Source organism: Pristiophorus japonicus, chromosome 7, assembly GCF_044704955.1.
Source record: "Pristiophorus japonicus isolate sPriJap1 chromosome 7, sPriJap1.hap1, whole genome shotgun sequence".
Taxonomy (NCBI): Eukaryota; Metazoa; Chordata; class Chondrichthyes; family Pristiophoridae; genus Pristiophorus; species Pristiophorus japonicus.
In genome coordinates, this window is record NC_091983.1 from 6,424,038 (window position 1) to 6,445,227 (window position 21,190).

The window sequence follows — 21,190 nt, forward strand, 5'->3', positions numbered from 1 at the left end:
AAATGTGAGTTCTCAGGTGGCTGTTCAGTCCAATACAGGAATTACAGTCTCTGTCACAACTGGGGCAGACAGTGGTTAAAGGAAAGGGTGGGTGGGGAGTCTGGTTTGCCGCACGCTCCTTCCGCTGCCTGCGCTTGTTTTCTGTATGTTCTCGGCGCCGAGACTCGAGGTGCTCAGCGCCCTCCCGGATGCTCTTCCTCCACTTAGGGCACTCTTTGGCAAGAGATTCCCAGGTGTCGGTGGGGATGTTGCACTTTATCAAGGAGGCTTTGAGGATGTCCTTGAAACGTTCCCTCTGCCCACCTGCGGCTCACTTGCCGTGTAGGATTCCTAGTAGAGCGCTTGTTTTGGGAGTCTTGTGTTAAGAATGCGGACAATGTGGCCCGCCCAATGGAGCTGGTCGAGTGTGGTCAGTGCTTCGATGCTGGGGATGTTGGCTTGATCGAGAGCACTGACGTTGAAGCGTCTATCCTCCCAGGGGATTTGCAGGATGTTGCGGGCACATGGTTGGTGGTATTTCTCCAGCGATTTGAGGTGATTGCTGTGTATGGTCCATGTCTCTGAGCCACGCAGGAGGCCGGATATCACTACAGCCCTGTACACCATGAGCTTGGTGCCAGATTTGAAAGCCTGATCTTGGAACACTGTCTTCCTCCAGCGGCCGAAGGCCCAACAGCCTGTATCCAGCAATATTTACAGGACATCCTCTCTCGTCAACACTAACATTGTCCTTAACCAATAATGCCACCCCAACTGCTACCATTCATGTACACCCGATATCCAGCTATATTTACGGCCCACGCCTGCCCTTTGAGCCAGATCCCAGTTATTGCCACAGCATCATATTCCGATTTGCTTGCAGATCAGCAAACTTATTTAGTAAAAGAAGAGGAAACAATAAGACTTTTAATATCAAGCTCATATTTTATGAGTGTGCTCTATCAGCCAAAGCTATTTTAGAGATGTATCCTTGTCAAGGCTGGGATTCGTTGCAGTGCACGTGTTGGCTGCAACCACATTAAAAGTTGCCTTTAGCAGAGGATGGTTTCGATCCATCGACCTCTGGGTTATGGGCCCAGCACGCTTCCGCTGCACCACTCTGCTGCTGGTGTTGGAACTGATGAATTGCACCTCCTTGTGCTGGGACATGGCTGGCTGCGGTTGCGTGTGATTGACAGCTGCTCTAGTGAGCGGATTGGGCCGCGGGGTCACGTGGTGGATGGGCGTGATTAACCACTGCTCCAGTCATCACCAGAGGCAGTCCCTCGAAATCGAGGAAGACTTGCTTCCACTCGAAATGTGAGTTCTCAGGTGGCTGTTCAGTCCAATACAGGAATTACAGTCTCTGTCACAGCTGGGGCAGACAGTGGTTAAAGGAAAGGGTGGGTGGGGAGTCTGGTTTGCCGCACGCTCCTTCCGCTGCCTGCGCTTGTTTTCTGTATGTTCTCGGCGCCGAGACTCGAGGTGCTCAGCGCCCTCTCGGATGCTCTTCCTCCACTTAGGGCGCTCTTTGGCAAGAGATTCCCAGGTGTCGGTGGGGATGTTGCACTTTATCATAGAAACATAGAAACATAGAAAATAGGTGCAGGAGCAGGCCATTCAGCCCTTCTAGCCTGCACCGCCATTCAATGAGTTCATGGCTGAACATGAAACTTCAGTACCCCCTTCCTGCTTTCTCGCCATAACCCTTGATCCCCCGAGTAGTAAGGACTTCATCTAACTCCCTTTTGAATATATTTAGTGAATTGGCCTCAACTACTTTCTGTGGTAGAGAATTCCACAGGTTCACCACTCTCTGGGTGAAGAAGTTTCTCCTCATCTCGGTCCTAAATGGCTTACCCCTTATCCTCAGACTGTGACCCCTGGTTCTGGACTTCCCCAACATTGGGAACATTCTTTCTGCATCTAACCTGTCTAAACCCGTCAGAATTTTAAACGTTTCTATGAGGTCCCCTCTCATTCTTCTGAACTCCAGTGAATACAAGCCCAATTGATCCAATCTTTCTTGATAGGTCAGTCCCGCCATCCCGGGAATCAGTCTGGTGAACCTTCGCTGCACTCCCTCAATAGCAAGAATGTCCTTCCTCAAGTTAGGAGACCAAAACTGTACACAATACTCCAGGTGTGGCCTCACCAAGGCCCTGTACAACTGTAGCAACACCTCCCTGCCCCTGTATTCAAATCCCCTCGCTATGAAGGCCAACATGCCATTTGCTTTCTTAACCGCCTGCTGTACCTGCATGCCAACCTTCAATGACTGATGTACCATGACACCCAGGTCTCGTTGCACCTTCCCTTTTCCTAATCTGTCACCATTCAGATAATAGTCTGTCTCTCTGTTTTTACCACCAAAGTGGATAACCTCACATTTATCCACATTATACTTCATCTGCCATGCATTTGCCCACTCACCTAACCTATCCAAGTCACTCTGCAGCCTAATAGCATCCTCCTCGCAGCTCACACTGCCACCCAACTTAGTATCATCCGCAAATTTGGAGATACTGCATTTAATCCCCTCGTCTAAATCATTAATGTACAATGTAAACAGCTGGGGCCCCAGCACAGAACCTTGCGGCACTCCACTAGTCACTGCCTGCCATTCTGAAAAGTACCCGTTTACTCCTACTCTTTGCTTCCTGTCTGACAACCAGTTCTCAATCCACGTCAGCACACTACCCCCAATCCCATGTGCTTTAACTTTGCACATTAATCTCTTGTGTGGGACCTTGTCGAAAGCCTTCTGAAAGTCCAAATATACCACATCAACTGGTTCTCCTTTGTCCACTTTACTGGAAACATCCTCAAAAAATTCCAGAAGATTTGTCAAGCATGATTTCCCTTTCACAAATCCATGCTGACTTGGACCTATCATGTCACCATTTTCCAGATGCACTGCTATGACATCCTTAATAATTGATTCCATCATTTTACCCACTACTGAGGTCAGGCTGACCGGTCTATAATTCCCTGTTTTCTCTCTCCCTCCTTTTTTAAAAAGTGGGGTTACATTGGCTACCCTCCACTCCATAGGAACTGATCCAGAGTCAATGGAATGTTGGAAAATGACTGTCAATGCATCCGCTATTTCCAAGGCCACCTCCTTAAGTACTCTAGGATGCAGGCCATCAGGCCCTGGGGATTTATCTGCCTTCAATCCCATCAATTTCCCCAACACAATTTCCCGACTAATAAAGATTTCCCTCAGTTCCTCTTCCTTACTAGACCCTCTGACCCCTTTTATATCCGGAAGGTTGTTTGTATCCTCCTTAGTGAATACCGAACCAAAGTACTTGTTCAATTGATCCGCCATTTCTTTGTTCCCCGTTATGACTTCCCCTGATTCTGACTGCAGGGGACCTACGTTTGTCTTCACCAACCTTTTTCTCTTTACATACCTATAGAAACTTTTGCAATCCGCCTTAATGTTCCCTGCAAGCTTCTTCTCGTACTCCATTTTCCCTGTCCTAATCAAACCCTTTGTCCTCCTCTGCTGAGTTCTAAATTTCTCCCAGTCCCCAGGTTCGCTGCTATTTCTGGCCAATTTGTATGCCACTTCCTTGGCTTTAATACTATCCCTGATTTCCCTAGATAGCCACGGTTGAGCCACCTTCCCCTTTTTATTTTTACGCCAGACAGGAATGTACAATTGTTGTACTTCATCCATGCGGTCTCTAAATGTCTGCCATTGCCCATCCACAGTCAACCCCCTAAGTATCATTCGCCAATCTATCCTAGCCAATTCTCGCCTCATACCTTCAAAGTTACCCTTCTTTAAGTTCTGGACCATGGTCTCTGAATTTACTGTTTCATTCTCCATCCTAATGCAGAATTCCACCATATTATGGTCACTCTTCCCCAAGGGGCCTCGCACAATGAGATTGCTAATTAATCCTCTCTCATTACACAACACCCAGTCCAAGATGGCCTCCCCCCTAGTTGGTTCCTCAACATATTGGTCTAGAAAACCATCCCTTATGCACTCCAGGAAATCCTCCTCCACCGTATTGCTTCCAGTTTGGCTAGCCCAATCTATGTGCATATTAAAGTCACCCATTATAACTGCTACACCTTTATTGCATGCACCCCTAATTTCCTGTTTGATGCCCTCCCCAACATCCCTATTACTGTTTGGAGGTCTGTACACAACTCCTACTAACGTTTTTTGCCCTTTGGTGTTCTGCAGCTCTACCCATATAGATTCCACATCATCCAAGCTAATGTCTTTCCTAACTATTGCATTAATCTCCTCTTTAACCAGCAATGCTACCCCACCTCCTTTTCCTTTTATTCTATCCTTCCTGAATGTTGAATACCCCTGAATGTTGAGTTCCCAGCCCTGATCATCCTGGAGCCACGTCTCCGTAATCCCAATCACATCATATTTGTTAACATCTATTTGCACAATTAATTCATCCACCTTATTGCGGATACTCCTTGCATTAAGACACAAAGCCTTCAGGCTTGTTTTATTAACACCCTTTGTCCTTTTAGAATTTTGCTGTACAGTGGCCCTTTTTGTTCTTTGCCTTGGGTTTCTCTGCCCTACACTTTTCCTCATCTCCTTTCTGTCTTTTGCTTTTGGCTCCTTTTTGTTTCCCTCTGTCTCCCTGCATTGGTTCCCATCCCCCTGCCATATTAGTTTAAATCCTCCCCAACAGCACTAGCAAACACTCCCCCGAGGACATTGGTTCCAGTCCTGCCCAGGTGCAGACCGTCCGGTTTGTACTGGTCCCACCTCCCCCAGAACCGGTCCCAATGCCCCAGGAATTTGAATCCCTCCCTGCTGCACCACTGCTCAAGCCACGTATTCATCTGCGCTATCCTGCGATTCCTACTCTGACTATCACGTGGCACTGGTAGCAATCCCGAGATTACTACTTTTGAGGTCCTACTTTTTAATTTAGCTCCTAGCTCCTTAAATTCGTTTCGTAGGACCTCATCCCTTTTTTTGCCTATGTCGTTGGTACCAATGTGCACCACGACAACTGGCTGTTCTCCCTCCCATTTCAGAATGTCCTGCACCCGCTCCGAGACATCCTTGACCCTTGCACCAGGGAGGCAACATACCATCCTGGAGTCTCGGTTGCGGCCGCAGAAACGCCTATCTATTCCCCTCACAATTGAATCCCCTATCACTATCGCTCTCCCACTCTTTTTCTTGCCCTCCTGTGCAGCAGAGCCAGCCACGGTGCCATGAACTTGGCTGCTGCTGCCCTCCCCTGATGAGTCATTCCCCTCAACAGTACCCAAAGCGGTGTATCTGTTTTGCAGGGGGATGACCGCAGGGGACCCCTGCACTACCTTCCTTGCTCTACTCTTCCTGCTGGTCTTCCATTCCCTATCTGGCTGTGGACCCTTTCCCTGCGGTAAGACCAACTCACTACACGTGATACTCACGTCATTCTCAGCATCGTGGATGCTCCAGAGTGAATCCACCTTCAGCTCCAATTCCGTAACGCGGACCGTCAGGAGCTGGAGGCGGATACACTTCCCGCACACATAGTCGTCAGGGACACCGGAAGCGTCCCTGAGTTCCCACATGGTACAGGAGGAGCATAACACCCGACCGAGCTCTCCTGCCATGTCTTAACCCTTAGATACACTTAAACTGGTAATAACAATGTTAAAAGTTACTGACTAATATAAGAAGAAAAAGAAAAACTACTCACCAATCACCAGCCAATCACTTACCGCCTAGGCTGTGACGTCACCTTTGTTTTTTTTGCCTTCTCCCTGTAGCTGCACCGGTACGCCTCTCACCGACCCCGGACTCGCGCTGCTCCGAGCTCCCGCCTCCTCGACTGACTGCTCCGAGCTCCCGCTGGCCTTTATAGGCCTCTCGCCGACCCCGGACTCGCGCTGCTCCGAGCTCCCGCCTCCTCGACTGACTGCTCCGAGCTCCCGCTGGCCTTTATAGGCCTCTCGCCGACCCCGGACTCGCGCTGCTCCGAGCTCCCGCCTCCTCGACTGACTGCTCCGAGCTCCCGCCTCCTCGACTGACTGCTCCGAGCTCCCGCTGGCCTTTATAGGCCTCTCGCCGACCCCGGACTCGCGCTGCTCCGAGCTCCCGCCTCCTCGACTGACTGCTCCGAGCTCCCGCCTCCTCGACTGACTGCTCCGAGCTCCCGCTGGCCTTTATAGGCCACTCGCCGACCCCGGACTCGCGCTGCTCCGAGCTCCCGCCTCCTCGACTGACTGCTCGACTCCCGCTGGCCTTTATAGGCCTCTCGCTGACCCCGGACTCGCGCTGCTCCGAGCTCCCGCCTCCTCGACTGACTGCTCCGAGCTCCCGCTGGCCTTTATAGGCCTCTCGCCGACCCCGGACTCGCGCTGCTCCGAGCTCCCGCCTCCTCGACTGACTGCTCCGAGCTCCCGCTGGCCTTTATAGGCCTCTCGCCGACCCCGGACTCGCGCTGCTCCGAGCTCCCGCCTCCTCGATCAAGGAGGCTTTGAGGATGTCCTTGAAACGTTCCCTCTGCCGACCTGCGGCTCACTTGCCGTGTAGGATTCCTAGTAGAGCGCTTGTTTTGGGAGTCTTGTGTTAAGAATGCGGACAATGTGGCCCGCCCAATGGAGCTGGTCGAGTGTGGTCAGAGCTTCGATGCTGGGGATGTTGGCTTGATCGAGAGCACTGACGTTGAAGCGTCTATCCTCCCAGGGGATTTGCAGGATGTTGTGGTATTTCTCCAGCGATTTGAGGTGATTGCTGTGTATGGTCCATGTCTCTGAGCCACCCAGGAGGCCGGATATCACTACAGCCCTGTACACCATGAGCTTGGTGCCAGATTTGAAAGCCTGATCTTGGAACACTGTCTTCCTCCGGCGGCCGAAGGCCCAACAGCCTGTATCCAGCAATATTTACAGGACATCTTCTCTCGTCAACACTAACATTGTCCTTAACCAATAATGCCACCCCAACTGCTACCATTCATGTGCACCCGATATCCAGCTATATTTACGGCCCACGCCTGCCCTTTGAGCCAGATACCAGTTATTGCCACAGCATCATATTCCGATTTGCTTGCAGATCAGCAAACTTATTTAGTAAAAGAAGAGGAAACAATAAGACTTTTAATATCAAGCTCATATTTTATGAGTGTGCTCTATCAGCCCAAGTTATTTTGGAGATGTATCCTTGTGAAGGCTGGGATTCGTTGCAGTGCACGTGTTGGCTGCAACCACATTAAAAGTTGCCTTTAGCAGAGGATGGTTTCGATCCATCGACCTCTGGGTTATGGGCCCAGCACGCTTCCGCTGCGCCACTCTGCTGCTGGTGTTGGAACTGATGAATTGCACCTCCTTGTGCTTGGACATGGCTGGCTGTGGTTGCGTGTGATTGACAGCTGCTCTCGTGAGCGGATTGGGCCGCGGGGTCACGTGGTGGATGGGCGTGATTAACCACTGCTCCAGTCATCACCAGAGGCAGTCCCTCGAAATCGAGGAAGACTTGCTTCCACTCTAAATGTGAGTTCTCAGGTGACTGTTCAGTCCAATACAGGAATTACAGTCTCTGTCACAGCTGGGGCAGACAGTGGTTAAAGGAAAGGGTGGCTGGGGAGTCTGGTTTGCCGCACGCTCCTTCCGCTGCCTGCGCTTGTTTTCTGCATGTTCTCGGCGGCGAGACTCGAGGTGCTCAGCACCCTCTCGGGTGCTCTTCCTCCACTTAGGGCGCTCTTTGGCAAGAGATTCCCAGGTGTCGGTGGGGATGTTGCACTTTATCAAGGAGGCTTTGAGGATGTCCTTGAAACGTTCCCTCTGCCCACCTGCGGCTCACTTGCCGTGTAGGATTCCTAGTAGAGCGCTTGTTTTGGGAGTCTTGTGTCGAGAATGCGGACAATGTGGCCTGCCCAATGGAGCTGGTCGAGTGTGGTCAGTGCTTCGATTTTGGGGATGTTGGCTTGATCGAGCGCACTGACGTTGAAGCGTCTATCCTCCCAGGGGATTTGCAGGATGTTGTGGTATTTCTCCAGCGATTTGAGGTGATTGCTGTGTATGGTCCATGTCTCTGAGCCACCCAGGAGGCCGGAAATCACTACAGCCCTGTACACCATGAGCTTGGTGCCAGATTTGAAAGCCTGATCTTGGAACACTGTCTTCCTCCGGCGGCCGAAGGCCCAACAGCCTGTATCCAGCAATATTTACAGGACATCCTCTCTCGTCAACACTAACATTGTCCTTAACCAATACTGCCACCCCAACTGCTACCATTCATGTACACCCGATATCCAGCTATATTTACGGCCCACGCCTGCCCTTTGAGCCAGATCCCAGTTATTGCGACAGCATCATATTCCGATTTGCTTGCAGATCAGCAAAACTTATTAAGTAAAAGAAGAGGAAGCAATCAGACTTTTAATATCAAGCTCATATTTTATGAGTGTGCTCTATCAGCCCAAGCTATTTTAGAGATGTATCCTTGTCAAGGCTGGGATTCGTTGCAGTGCACGTGTTGGCTGCAACCACATTAATAGTTGCCTTTAGCAGAGGATGGTTTCGATCCATCGACCTCTGGGTTATGGGCCCAGCACGCTTCCGCTGCACCACTCTGCTGCTGGTGTTGGAATTGATGAATTGCACCTCCTTGTGCTGGGACATGGCTGGCTGCGGTTGCGTGTGATTGACAGCTGCTCTAGTGAGCGGATTGGGCCGCGGGGTCACGTGGTGGATGGGCGTGATTAACCACTGCTCCAGTCATCACCAGAGGCAGTCCCTCGAAATCGAGGAAGACTTGCTTCCACTCGAAATGTGAGTTCTCAGGTGGCTGTTCAGTCCAATACAGGAATTACAGTCTCTGTCACAGCTGGGGCAGACAGTGGTTAAAGGAAAGGATGGGTGGGGAGTCTGGTTTGCCGCACGCTCCTTCCGCTGCCTGCGCTTGTTTTCTGTATGTTCTCGGCGGCGAGACTCGAGGTGCTCAGCGCCCTCTCGGATGCTCTTCCTCCACTTAGGGCGCTCTTTGGCAAGAGATTCCCAGGTGTCGGTGGGGATGTTGCACTTTATCAAGGAGGCTTTGAGGATGTCCTTGAAACGTTCCCTGTGCCTACCTGCGGCTCACTTGCCATGTAGGATTCCTAGTAGAGCGCTTGTTTTGGGAGTCTTGTGTCGAGAATGCGGACAATGTGGCCCGCCCAATGGAGCTGGTCGAGTGTGGTCAGTGCTTCGATGCTGGGGATGTTGGCTTGATCGAGAGCACTGACGTTGAAGCGTCTATCCTCCCAGGGGATTTGCAGGATGTTGTGGTATTTCTCCAGCGATTTGAGGTGATTGCTGTGTATGGTCCATGTCTCTGAGTCACCCAGGAGGCCGGATATCACTACAGCCCTGTACACCATGAGCTTGGTGCCAGATTTGAAAGCCTGATCTTGGAAAACTGTCTTCCTCCGGCGGCCGAAGACCCAACAGCCTGTATCCAGCAATATTTACAGGACATCCTCTCTCGTCAACACTAACATTGTCCTTAACCAATACTGCCACCCCAACTGCTACCATTCATGTACACCCGATATCCAGCTATATTTACGTCCCACGCCTGCCCTTTGAGCCAGATCCCAGTTATTGCCACAGCATCATATTCCGATTTGCTTGCAGATCAGCAAACTTATTTAGTAAAAGAAGAGGAAACAATAAGACTGTTAATATCAAGCTCATATTTTCTGAGTGTGCTCTATCAGCCAAAGCTATTTTTAAGATGTATCCTTGTCAAGGCTGGGATTAGTTGCAGTGCACGTGTTGGCTGCAACCACATTAAAAGTTGTCTTTAGCAGAGGATGGTTTCGATCCATCGACCTCTGGGTTATGGGCCCAGCACGCTTCCGCTGCGCCACTCTGCTGCTGGTTTTGGAACTGATGAATTGCACCTCCTTGTGCTGGGACATGGCTGGCTGCGGGTGCGTGTGATTGACAGCTGCTCTAGTGAGCGGATTGGGCCGCGGGGTCACGTGGTGGATGGGCGTGATTAACCACTGCTCCAGTCATCACCAGAGGCAGTCCCTCGAAATCGAGGAAGACTTGCTTCCACTCGAAATGTGAGTTCTCAGGTGGCTGTTCAGTCCAATACAGGAATTACAGTCTCTGTCACAGCTGGGGCAGACAGTGGTTAAAGGAAAGGGTGGGTGGGGAGTCTGGTTTGCCGCACGCTCCTTCCGCTGCCTGCGCTTGTTTTCTGTATGTTCTCGGCGCCGAGACTCGAGGTGCTCAGCGCCCTCTCGGATGCTCTTCCTCCACTTAGGGCGCTCTTTGGCAAGAGATTCCCAGGTGTCGGTGGGGATGTTGCACTTTATCAAGGAGGCTTTGAGGATGTCCTTGAAACGTTCCCTCTGCCTACCTGCGGCTCACTTGCCATGTAGGATTCCTAGTAGAGCGCTTGTTTTGGGAGTCTTGTGTTAAGAATGCGGACAATGTGGCCCGCCCAATGGAGCTGGTCGAGTGTGGTCAGTGCTTCGATGCTGGGGATGTTGGCTTGATCGAGAGCACTGACGTTGAAGCGTCTATCCTCCCAGGGGATTTGCAGGATGTTGCGGGCACATGGTTGGTGGTATTTCTCCAGCGATTTGAGGTGATTGCTGTGTATGGTCCATGTCTCTGAGCCACCCAGGAGGCCGGATATCACTACAGCCCTGTACACCATGAGCTTGGTGCCAGATTTGAAAGCCTGATCTTGGAACACTGTCTTCCTCCGGCGGCCGAAGGCCCAACAGCCTGTATCCAGCAATATTTACAGGACATCCTCTCTCGTCAACACTAACATTGTCCTTAACCAATACTGCCACCTCAACTGCTACCATTCATGTGCACCCGATATCCAGCTATATTTACGGCCCACGCCAGCCCTTTGAGCCAGATCCCAGTTATTGCCACAGCATCATATTCCGATTTGCTTGCAGATCAGCAAACTTATTTAGTAAAAGAAGAGGAAACAATAAGACTTTTAATATCAAGCTCATATTTTATGAGTGTGCTCTATCAGCCAAAGCTATTTTAGAGATGTATCCTTGTCAAGGCTGGGATTAGTTGCAGTGCACGTGTTGGCTGCAACCACATTAAAAGTTGCCTTTAGCAGAGGATGGTTTCGATCCATCGACCTCTGGGTTATGGGCCCAGCACGCTTCCGCTGCACCACTCTGCTGCTGGTGTTGGAACTGATGAATTGCACCTCCTTGTGCTGGGACATGGCTGGCTGCGGTTGCGTGTGATTGACAGCTGCTCTAGTGAGCGGATTGGGCCGCGGGGTCACGTGGTGGATGGGCGTGATTAACCACTGCTCCAGTCATCACCAGAGGCAGTCCCTCGAAATCGAGGAAGACTTGCTTCCACTCGAAATGTGAGTTCTCAGGTGGCTGTTCAGTCCAATACAGGAATTACAGTCTCTGTCACAGCTGGGGCAGACAGTGGTTAAAGGAAAGGGTGGGTGGGGAGTCTGGTTTGCCGCACGCTCCTTCCGCTGCCTGCGCTTGTTTTCTGTATGTTCTCGGCGCCGAGACTCGAGGTGCTCAGCGCCCTCTCGGATGCTCTTCCTCCACTTAGGGCGCTCTTTGGCAAGAGATTCCCAGGTGTCGGTGGGGATGTTGCACTTTATCAAGGAGGCTTTGAGGATGTCCTTGAAACGTTCCCTCTGCCCACCTGCGGCTCACTTGCCGTGTAGGATTCCTAGTAGAGCGCTTGTTTTGGGAGTCTTGTGTCGAGATTGCGGACAATGTGGCCCGCCCAATGGAGCTGGTCGAGTGTGGTCAGTGCTTCGATGCTGGGGATGTTGGCTTGATCGAGAGCACTGACGTTGAAGCGTCTATCCTCCCAGGGGATTTGCAGGATGTTGTGGTATTTCTCCAGCGATTTGAGGTGATTGCTGTGTATGGTCCATGTCTCTGAGCCACCCAGGAGGCCGGATATCACTACAGCCCTGTACACCATGAGCTTGGTGCCAGATTTGAAAGCCTGATCTTGGAACACTGTCTTCCTCCGGCGGCCGAAGGCCCAACAGCCTGTATCCTGCAATATTTACAGGACATCCTCTCTCGTCAACACTAACATTGTCCTTAACCAATACTGCCACCCCAACTGCTACCATTCATGTACACCCGATATCCAGCTATATTTACGGCCCACGCCTGCCCTTTGAGCCAGATCCCAGTTATTGCCACAGCATCATATTCCGATTTGCTTGCAGATCAGCAAACTTATTTAGTAAAAGAAGAGGAAACAATAAGACTGTTAATATCAAGCTCATATTTTCTGAGTGTGCTCTATCAGCCAAAGCTATTTTCGAGATGCATCCTTGTCAAGGCTGGGATGAGTTGCAGTGCACGTGTTGGCTGCAACCACATTAAAAGTTGTCTTTAGCAGAGGATGGTTTCGATCCATCGACCTCTGGGTTATGGGCCCAGCACGCTTCCGCTGCACCACTCTGCTGCTGGTGTTGTAACTGATGAATTGCACCTCCTTGTGCTGGGACATGGTTGGCTGCGGTTGCGTGTGATTGACAGCTGCTCTAGTGAGCGGATTGGGCCGCGGGGTCACGTGGTGGATGGGCGTGATTAACCACTGCTCCAGTCATCACCAGAGGCAGTCCCTCGAAATCGAGGAAGACTTGCTTCCACTCTAAAAGTGAGTTCTCAGGTGGCTGTTCAGTCCAATACAGGAATTACAGTCTCTGTCACAGCTGGGGCAGACAGTGGTTAAAGGAAAGGGTGGGTGGGGAGTCTGGTTTGCCGCACGCTCCTTCCGCTGCCTGCGCTTGTTTTCTGTATGTTCTCGGCGCCGAGACTCGAGGTGCTCAGCGCCCTCTCGGATGCTCTTCCTCCACTTAGGGCGCTCTTTGGCAAGAGATTCCCAGGTGTCGGTGGGGATGTTGCACTTTATCAAGGAGGCTTTGAGGATGTCCTTGAAACGTTCCCTCTGCCCACCTGCGGCTCACTTGCCGTGTAGGATTCCTAGTAGAGCGCTTGTTTTGGGAGTCTTGTGTCGAGAATGCGGACAATGTGGCCCGCCCAATGGAGCTGGTCGAGTGTGGTCAGTGCTTCGATGCTGGGGATGTTGGCTTGATCGAGAGCACTGACGTTGAAGCGTCTATCCTCCCAGGGGATTTGCAGAATGTTGCGGGCACGTGGTTGGTGGTATTTCTCCAGCGATTTGAGGTGATTGCTGTGTATGGTCCATGTCTCTGAGCCACCCAGGAGGCCGGATATCACTACAGCCCTGTACACCATGAGCTTGGTGCCAGATTTGAAAGCCTGATCTTGGAACACTGTCTTCCTCCGGCGGCCGAAGGCCCAACAGCCTGTATCCAGCAATATTTACAGGACATCCTCTCTCGTCAACACTAACATTGTCCTTAACCAATACTGCCACCCCAACTGCTACCATTCATGTGCACCCGATATCCAGCTATATTTACGGCCCACGCCTGCCCTTTGAGCCAGGTCCCAGTTATTGCCACAGCATCATATTCCGATTTGCTTGCAGATCAGCAAACTTATTTAGTAAAAGAAGAGGAAACAATAAGACTTTTAATATCAAGCTCATATTTTATGAGTGTGCTCTATCAGCCAAAGTTATTTTAGAGATGTATCCTTGTCAAGGCTGGGATTAGTTGCAGTGCATGTGTTGGCTGCAACCACATTAAAAGTTGTCTTTAGCAGAGGATGGTTTCGATCCATCGACCTCTGGGTTATGGGCCCAGCACGCTTCCGCTGCACCACTCTGCTGCTGCTGTTGGAACTGATGAATTGCACCTCCTTGTGCTGGGACATGGCTGGCTGCGGTTCCGTGTGATTGACAGCTGCTCTAGTGAGCGGATTGGGCCGCGGGGTCACGTGGTGGATGGGCGTGATTAACCACTGCTCCAGTCATCACCAGAGGCAGTCCCTCGAAATCGAGGAACACTTGCTTCCACTCGAAATGTGAGTTCTCAGGTGGCTGTTCAGTCCAATACAGGAATTACAGTCTCTGTCACAGCTGGGGCAGACAGTGGTTAAAGGAAAGGGTGGGTGGGGAGTCTGGTTTGCCGCACGCTCCTTCCGCTGCCTGCGCTTGTTTTCTGTATGTTCTCGGCGGCGAGACTCAAGGTGCTCAGCACCCTCTCGGATGCTCTTCCTCCACTTAGGGCGCTCTTTGGCCAGGGATTCCCAGGTGTCGGTGGGGATGTTGCACTTTATCAAGGAGGCTTTGAGGATGTCCTTGAAACGTTCCCTCTGCCCACCTGCGGCTCACTTGCCATGTAGGATTCCTAGTAGAGCGCTTGTTTTGGGAGTCTTGTGTCGAGATTGCGGACAATGTGGCCCGTCCAATGGAGCTGGTCGAGTGTGGTCAGTGCTTCGATTTTGGGGATGTTGGCTTGATCGAGAGCACTGACGTTGAAGCGTCTATCCTCCCAGGGGATTTGCAGGATGTTGTGGTATTTCTCCAGCGATTTGAGGTGATTGCTGTGTATGGTCCATGTCTCTGAGTCACCCAGGAGGCCGGATATCACTACAGCCCTGTACACCATGAGCTTGGTGCCAGATTTGAAAGCCTGATCTTGGAACACTGTCTTCCTCCGGCGGCCGAAGGCCCAACAGCCTGTATCCTGCAATATTTACAGGACATCCTCTCTCGTCAACACTAACATTGTCCTTAACCAATACTGCCACCCCAACTGCTACCATCCATGTACACCCGATATCCAGCTATATTTACGGCCCACGCCTGCCCTTTGAGCCAGATCCCAGTTATTGCCACAGCATCATATTCCGATTTGCTCGCAGCTCAGCAAACTTATTTAGTAAAAGAAGAGGAAACAATAAGACTTTTAATATCAAGCTCATATTTTATGAGTGTGCTCTATCAGCCCAAGTTATTTTCGAGATGTATCCTTGTGAAGGCTGGGATTCGTTGCAGTGCATGTGTTGGCTGCAACCACATTAAAAGTTGCCTTTAGCAGAGGATGGTTTCGATCCATCGACCTCTGGGTTATGGGCCCAGCACGCTTCCGCTGCACCACTCTGCTGCTGGTGGTGGAACTGATGAATTGCACCTCCTTGTGCTTGGACATGGCTGGCTGCGGTTGCGTGTGATTGACAGCTGCTCTAGTGAGCGGATTGGGCCGCGGGGTCACGTGGTGGATGGGCGTGATTAACCACTGCTCCAGTCATCACCAGAGGCAGTCCCTCGAAATCGAGGAAGACTTGCTTCCACTCGAAATGTGAGTTCTCAGGTGGCTGTTCAGTCCAATACAGGAATTACAGTCTCTGTCACAGCTGGGGCAGACAGTGGTTAAAGGAAAGGGTGGGTGGGGAGTCTGGTTTGCCGCACGCTCCTTCCGCTGCCTGCGCTTGTTTTCTGTATGTTCTCGGCGCCGAGACTCGAGGTGCTCAGCGCCCTCTCGGATGCTCTTCCTCCACTTAGGGCGCTCTTTGGCAAGAGATTCCCAGGTGTCGGTGGGGATGTTGCACTTTATCAAGGAGGCTTTGAGGATGTCCTTGAAACGTTCCCTCTGCCTACCTGCGGCTCACTTGCCATGTAGGATTCCTAGTAGACCGCTTGTTTTGGGAGTCTTGTGTTAAGAATGCGGACAATGTGGCCCGCCCAATGGAGCTGGTCGAGTGTGGTCAGTGCTTCGATGCTGGGGATGTTGGCTTGATCGAGAGCACTGACGTTGAAGCGTCTATCCTCCCAGGGGATTTGCAGGATGTTGTGGCATTTCTCCAGCGATTTGAGGTGATTGCTGTGTATGGTCCATGTCTCTGAGCCACCCAGGAGGCCGGATATCACTACAGCCCTGTACACCATGAGCTTGGTGCCAGATTTGAAAGCCTGATCTTGGAACACTGTCTTCCTCCGGCGGCCGAAGGCCCAACAGCCTGTATCCAGCAATATTTACAGGACATCCTCTCTCGTCAACACTAACATTGTCCTTAACCAATACTGCCACCCCAACTGCTACCATTCATGTGCACCCGATATCCAGCTATATTTACGGCCCACGCCTGCCCTTTGAGCCAGGTCCCAGTTATTGCCACAGCATCATATTCCGATTTGCTTGCAGATCAGCAAACTTATTTAGTAAAAGAAGAGGAAACAATAAGACTTTTAATATCAAGCTCATATTTTATGAGTGTGCTCTATCAGCCAAAGTTATTTTAGAGATGTATCCTTGTCAAGGCTGGGATTAGTTGCAGTGCATGTGTTGGCTGCAACCACATTAAAAGTTGTCTTTAGCAGAGGATGGTTTCGATCCATCGACCTCTGGGTTATGGGCCCAGCACGCTTCCGCTGCACCACTCTGCTGCTGGTGTTGGAACTGATGAATTGCACCTCCTTGTGCTGGGACATGGCTGGCTGCGGTTGCGTGTGATTGACAGCTGCTCTAGTGAGCGGATTGGGCCGCGGGGTCACGTGGTGGATGGGCGTGATTAACCACTGCTCCAGTCATCACCAGAGGCAGTCCCTCGAAATCGAGGAAGACTTGCTTCCACTCGAAATGTGAGTTCTCAGGTGGCTGTTCAGTCCAATACAGGAATTACAGTCTCTGTCACAGCTGGGGTAGACAGTGGTTAAAGGAAAGGGTGGGTGGGGAGTCTGGTTTGCCGCACGCTCCTTCCGCTGCCTGCGCTTGTTTTCTGTATGTTCTCGGCGGCGAGACTCAAGGTGCTCAGCACCCTCTCGGATGCTCTTCCTCCACTTAGGGCGCTCTTTGGCAAGAGATTCCCAGGTGTCGGTGGGGATGTTGCACTTTATCAAGGAGGCTTTGAGGATGTCCTTGAAACGTTCCCTCTGCCCACCTGCGGCTCACTTGCCATGTAGGATTCCTAGTAGAGCGCTTGTTTTGGGAGTCTTGTGTCGAGATTGCGGACAATGTGGCCCGTCCAATGGAGCTGGTCGAGTGTGGTCAGTGCTTCGATTTTGGGGATGTTGGCTTGATTGAGAGCACTGACGTTGAAGCGTCTATCCTCCCAGGCGATTTGCAGGATGTTGTGGTATTTCTCCAGCGATTTGAGGTGATTGCTGTGTATGGTCCATGTCTCTGAGCCACCCAGGAGGCCAGATATCACTACAGCCCTGTACACCATGAGCTTGGTGCCAGATTTGAAAGCCTGATCTTGGAACACTGTCTTCCTCCGGCGGCCGAAGGCCCAACAGCCTGTATCCTGCAATATTTACAGGACATCCTCTCACGTCAACACTAACATTGTCCTTAACCAATACTGCCACCCCAACTGCTACCATTCATGTGCACCCGATATCCAGCTATATTTACGGCCCACGCCTGCCCTTTGAGCCAGATCCCAGTTATTGCCACAGCATCATATTCCGATTTGCTTGCAGATCAGCAAACTTATTTAGTAAAAGAAGAGGAAACAATAAGACTTTTAATATCAAGCTCATATTTTATGAGTGTGCTCTATCAGCCAAAGCTATTTTAGAGATGTATCCTTGTCAAGGCTGGGATTAGTTGCAGTGCACGTGTTGGCTGCAACCACATCAAAAGTTGTCTTTAGCAGAGGATGGTTTCGATCCATCGACCTCTGGGTTATGGGCCCAGCACGCTTCCGCTGCACCACTCTGCTGCTGGTGTTGGAACTGATGAATTGCACCTCCTTGTGCTGGGACATGGCTGGCTGCGGTTGCGTGTGATTGACAGCTGCTCTAGTGAGCGGATTGGGCCGCGGGGTCACGTGGTGGATGGGCGTGATTAACCACTGCTCCAGTCATCACCAGAGGCAGTCCCTCGAAATCGAGGAAGACTTGCTTCCACTCGAAATGTGAGTTCTCAGGTGGCTGTTCAGTCCAATACAGGAATTACAGTCTCTGTCACAGCTGGGGCAGACAGTGGTTAAAGGAAAGGGTGGGTGGGGAGTCTGGTTTGCCGCACGCTCCTTCCGCTGCCTGCGCTTGTTTTCTGTATGTTCTCGGCGGCGAGACTCGAGGTGCTCAGCGCCCTCTCGGATGCTCTTCCTCCACTTAGGGCGCTCTTTGGCAAGAGATTCCCAGGTGTCGGTGGGGATGTTGCACTTTATCAAGGAGGCTTTGAGGATGTCCTTGAAACGTTCCCTCTGCCCACCTGCGGCTCACTTGCCGTGTAGGATTCCTAGTAGAGCGCTTGTTTTGGGAGTCTTGTGTCGAGATTGCGGACAATGTGGCCCGCCCAATGGAGCTGGTCGAGTGTGGTCAGTGCTTCGATTTTGGGGATGTTGGCTTGATCGAGAGCACTGACGTTGAAGCGTCTATCCTCCCAGGGGATTTGCAGGATGTTGTGGTATTTCTCCAGCGATTTGAGGTGATTGCTGTGTATGGTCCATGTCTCTGAGCCACCCAGGAGGCCGGATATCACTACAGCCCTGTACACCATGAGCTTGGTGCCAGATTTGAAAGCCTGATCTTGGAACACTGTCTTCCTCCGGCGGCCGAAGGCCCAACAGCCTGTATCCAGCAATATTTACAGGACATCCTCCCTCGTCAACACTAACATTGTCCTTAACCAATACTGCCACCCCAACTGCTACCATTCATGTGCACCCGATATCCAGCTATATTTACGGCCCACGCCTGCCCTTTGAGCCAGATCCCAGTTATTGCCACAGCATCATATTCCGATTTGCTTGCAGATCAGCAAACTTATTTAGTAAAAGAAGAGGAAACAATAAGACTTTTAATATCAAGCTCATATTTTATGAGTGTGCTCTATCAGCCCAAGTTATTTTAGAGATGTATCCTTGTCAAGGCTGGGATTCGTTGCAGTGCATGTGTTGGCTGCAACCACATTAAAAGTTGTCTTTAGCAGAGGATGGTTTCGATCCATCGACCTCTGGGTTATGGGCCCAGCACGCTTCCGCTGCACCACTCTGCTGCTGGTGTTGGAACTGATGAATTGCACCTCCTTGTGCTGGGACATGGCTGGCTGCGGTTGCGTGTGATTGACAGCTGCTCTAGTGAGCGGATTGGGCCGCGGGGTCACGTGGTGGATGGGCGTGATTAACCACTGCTCCAGTCATCACCAGAGGCAGTCCCTCGAAATCGAGGAAGACTTGCTTCCACTCTAAATGTGAGTTCTCAGGTGGCTGTTCAGTCCAATACAGGAATTACAGTCTCTGTCACAGCTGGGGCAGACAGTGGTTAAAGGAAAGGGTGGGTGGGGAGTCTGGTTTGCCGCACGCTCCTTCCGCTGCCTGCGCTTGTTTTCTGTATGTTCTCGGCGCCGAGACTCGAGGTGCTCAGCGCCCTCTCGGATGCTCTTCCTCCACTTAGGGCGCTCTTTGGCAAGAGATTCCCAGGTGTCGGTGGGGATGTTGCACTTTATCAAGGAGGCTTTGAGGATGTCCTTGAAACGTTCCCTCTGCCCACCTGCGGCTCACTTGCCGTGTAGGATTCCTAGTAGAGCGCTTGTTTTGGGAGTCTTGTGTTAAGAATGCGGACAATGTGGCCCGCCCAATGGAGCTGGTCGAGTGTGGTCAGTGCTTCGATTTTGGGGATGTTGGCTTGATCGAGAGCACTGACGTTGAAGCGTCTATCCTCCCAGGGGATTTGCAGGATGTTGCGGGCACATGGTTGGTGGCATTTCTCCAGCGATTTGAGGTGATTGCTGTATATGGTCCATGTCTCTGAGCCACCCAGGAGGCCGGATATCACTACAGCCCTGTACACCATGAGCTTGGTGCCAGATTTGAAAGCCTGATCTTGGAACACTGTCTTCCTCCGGCGGCCGAAGGCCCAACAGCCTGTATCCAGCAATATTTACAGGACATCCTCTCTCGTCAACACTAACATTGTCCTTAACCAATACTGCCACCCCAACTGCTACCATTCATGTACACCCGATATCCAGCTATATTTACGGCCCACGCCTGCCCTTTGAGCCAGATCCCAGTTATTACCACAGCATCATATTCCGATTTGCTTGCAGATCAGCAAACTTATTTAGTAAAAGAAGAGGAAACAATAAGACTGTTAATATCAAGCTCATATTTTATGAGTGTGCTCTATCAGCCCAAGTTATTTTAGAGATGTATCCTTGTCAAGGCTGGGATTCGTTGCAGTGCACGTGTTGGCTGCAACCACATTAAAAGTTGCCTTTAGCAGAGGATGGTTTCGATCCATCGACCTCTGGGTTATGGGCCCAGCACGCTTCCGCTGCGCCACTCTGCTGCTGGAGTTGGAACTGATGAATTGCACCTCCTTGTGCTGGGACATGGCTGGCTGCGGTTGCGTGTGATTGACAGCTGCTCTAGTGAGCGGATTGGGCCGCGGGGTCACGTGGTGGATGGGCGTGATTAACCACTGCTCCAGTCATCACCAGAGGCAGTCCCTCGAAATCGAGGAAGACTTGCTTCCACTCGAAATGTGAGTTCTCAGGTGGCTGTTCAGTCCAATACAGGAATTACAGTCTCTGTCACAGCTGGGGCAGACAGTGGTTAAAGGAAAGGGTGGGTGGGGAGTCTGGTTTGCCGCACGCTCCTTCCGCTGCCTGCGCTTGTTTTCTGCATGTTCTCGGCGGCGAGACTCGAGTTGCTCAGCGCCCTCCCGGATGCTCTTCCTCCACTTAGGGCGCTCTTTGGCAAGAGATTCCCAGGTGTCGGTGGGGACGTTGCACTTTATCAAGGAGGCTTTGAGGATGTCCTTGAAACGTTCCCTCTGCCTACCTGCGGCTCACTTGCCGTGTAGGATTCCTAGTAGAGCGCTTGTTTTGGGAGTCTTGTGTCGAGAATGCGGACAATGTGGCCCGCCCAATGGAGCTGGTCGAGTGTGGTCAGTGCTTCGATGCTGGGGATGTTGGCTTGATCGAGAGCACTGACGTTGATGCGTCTATCCTCCCAGGGGATTTGCAGGATGTTGCGGGCACATGGTTGGTGGTATTTCTCCAGCGATTTGAGGTGATTGCTGTGTATGGTCCATGTCTCTGAGCCACCCAGGAGGCCGGATATCACTACAGCCCTGTGCACCATGAGCTTGGTGCCAGATTTGAAAGCCTGATCTTGGAACACTGTCTTCCTCCGGCGGCCGAAGGCCCAACAGCCTGTATCCAGCAATATTTACAGGACATCCTCTCTCGTCAACACTAACATTGTCCTTAACCAATACTGCCACCCCAACTGCTACCATTCATGTACACCCGATATCCAGCTATATTTACGGCCCACGCCTGCCCTTTGAGCCAGATCCCAGTTATTGCCACAGCATCATATTCCGATTTGCTTGCAGATCAGCAAACTTATTTAGT

The 21,190-nt window shown here is 51.4% G+C and overlaps 3 non-coding genes across 3 annotated transcripts; all 3 read right to left on the reverse strand.

Moving 5' to 3' along the window:
- Positions 1–7,200: 7,200 nt before the first annotated feature.
- trnam-cau (transfer RNA methionine (anticodon CAU)) lies at positions 7,201–7,272 on the reverse strand. The gene has a single exon. It is a non-coding gene; the product is annotated as a tRNA-Met (tRNA).
- A 2,489-nt stretch (positions 7,273–9,761) lies between these two features.
- Positions 9,762–9,833, reverse strand: trnam-cau (transfer RNA methionine (anticodon CAU)). The gene has a single exon. It is a non-coding gene; the product is annotated as a tRNA-Met (tRNA).
- A 10,213-nt stretch (positions 9,834–20,046) lies between these two features.
- On the reverse strand, positions 20,047–20,118 carry trnam-cau (transfer RNA methionine (anticodon CAU)). Its single transcript has one exon. It is a non-coding gene; the product is annotated as a tRNA-Met (tRNA).
- Between the last annotated feature and the right edge of the window lie 1,072 nt (positions 20,119–21,190).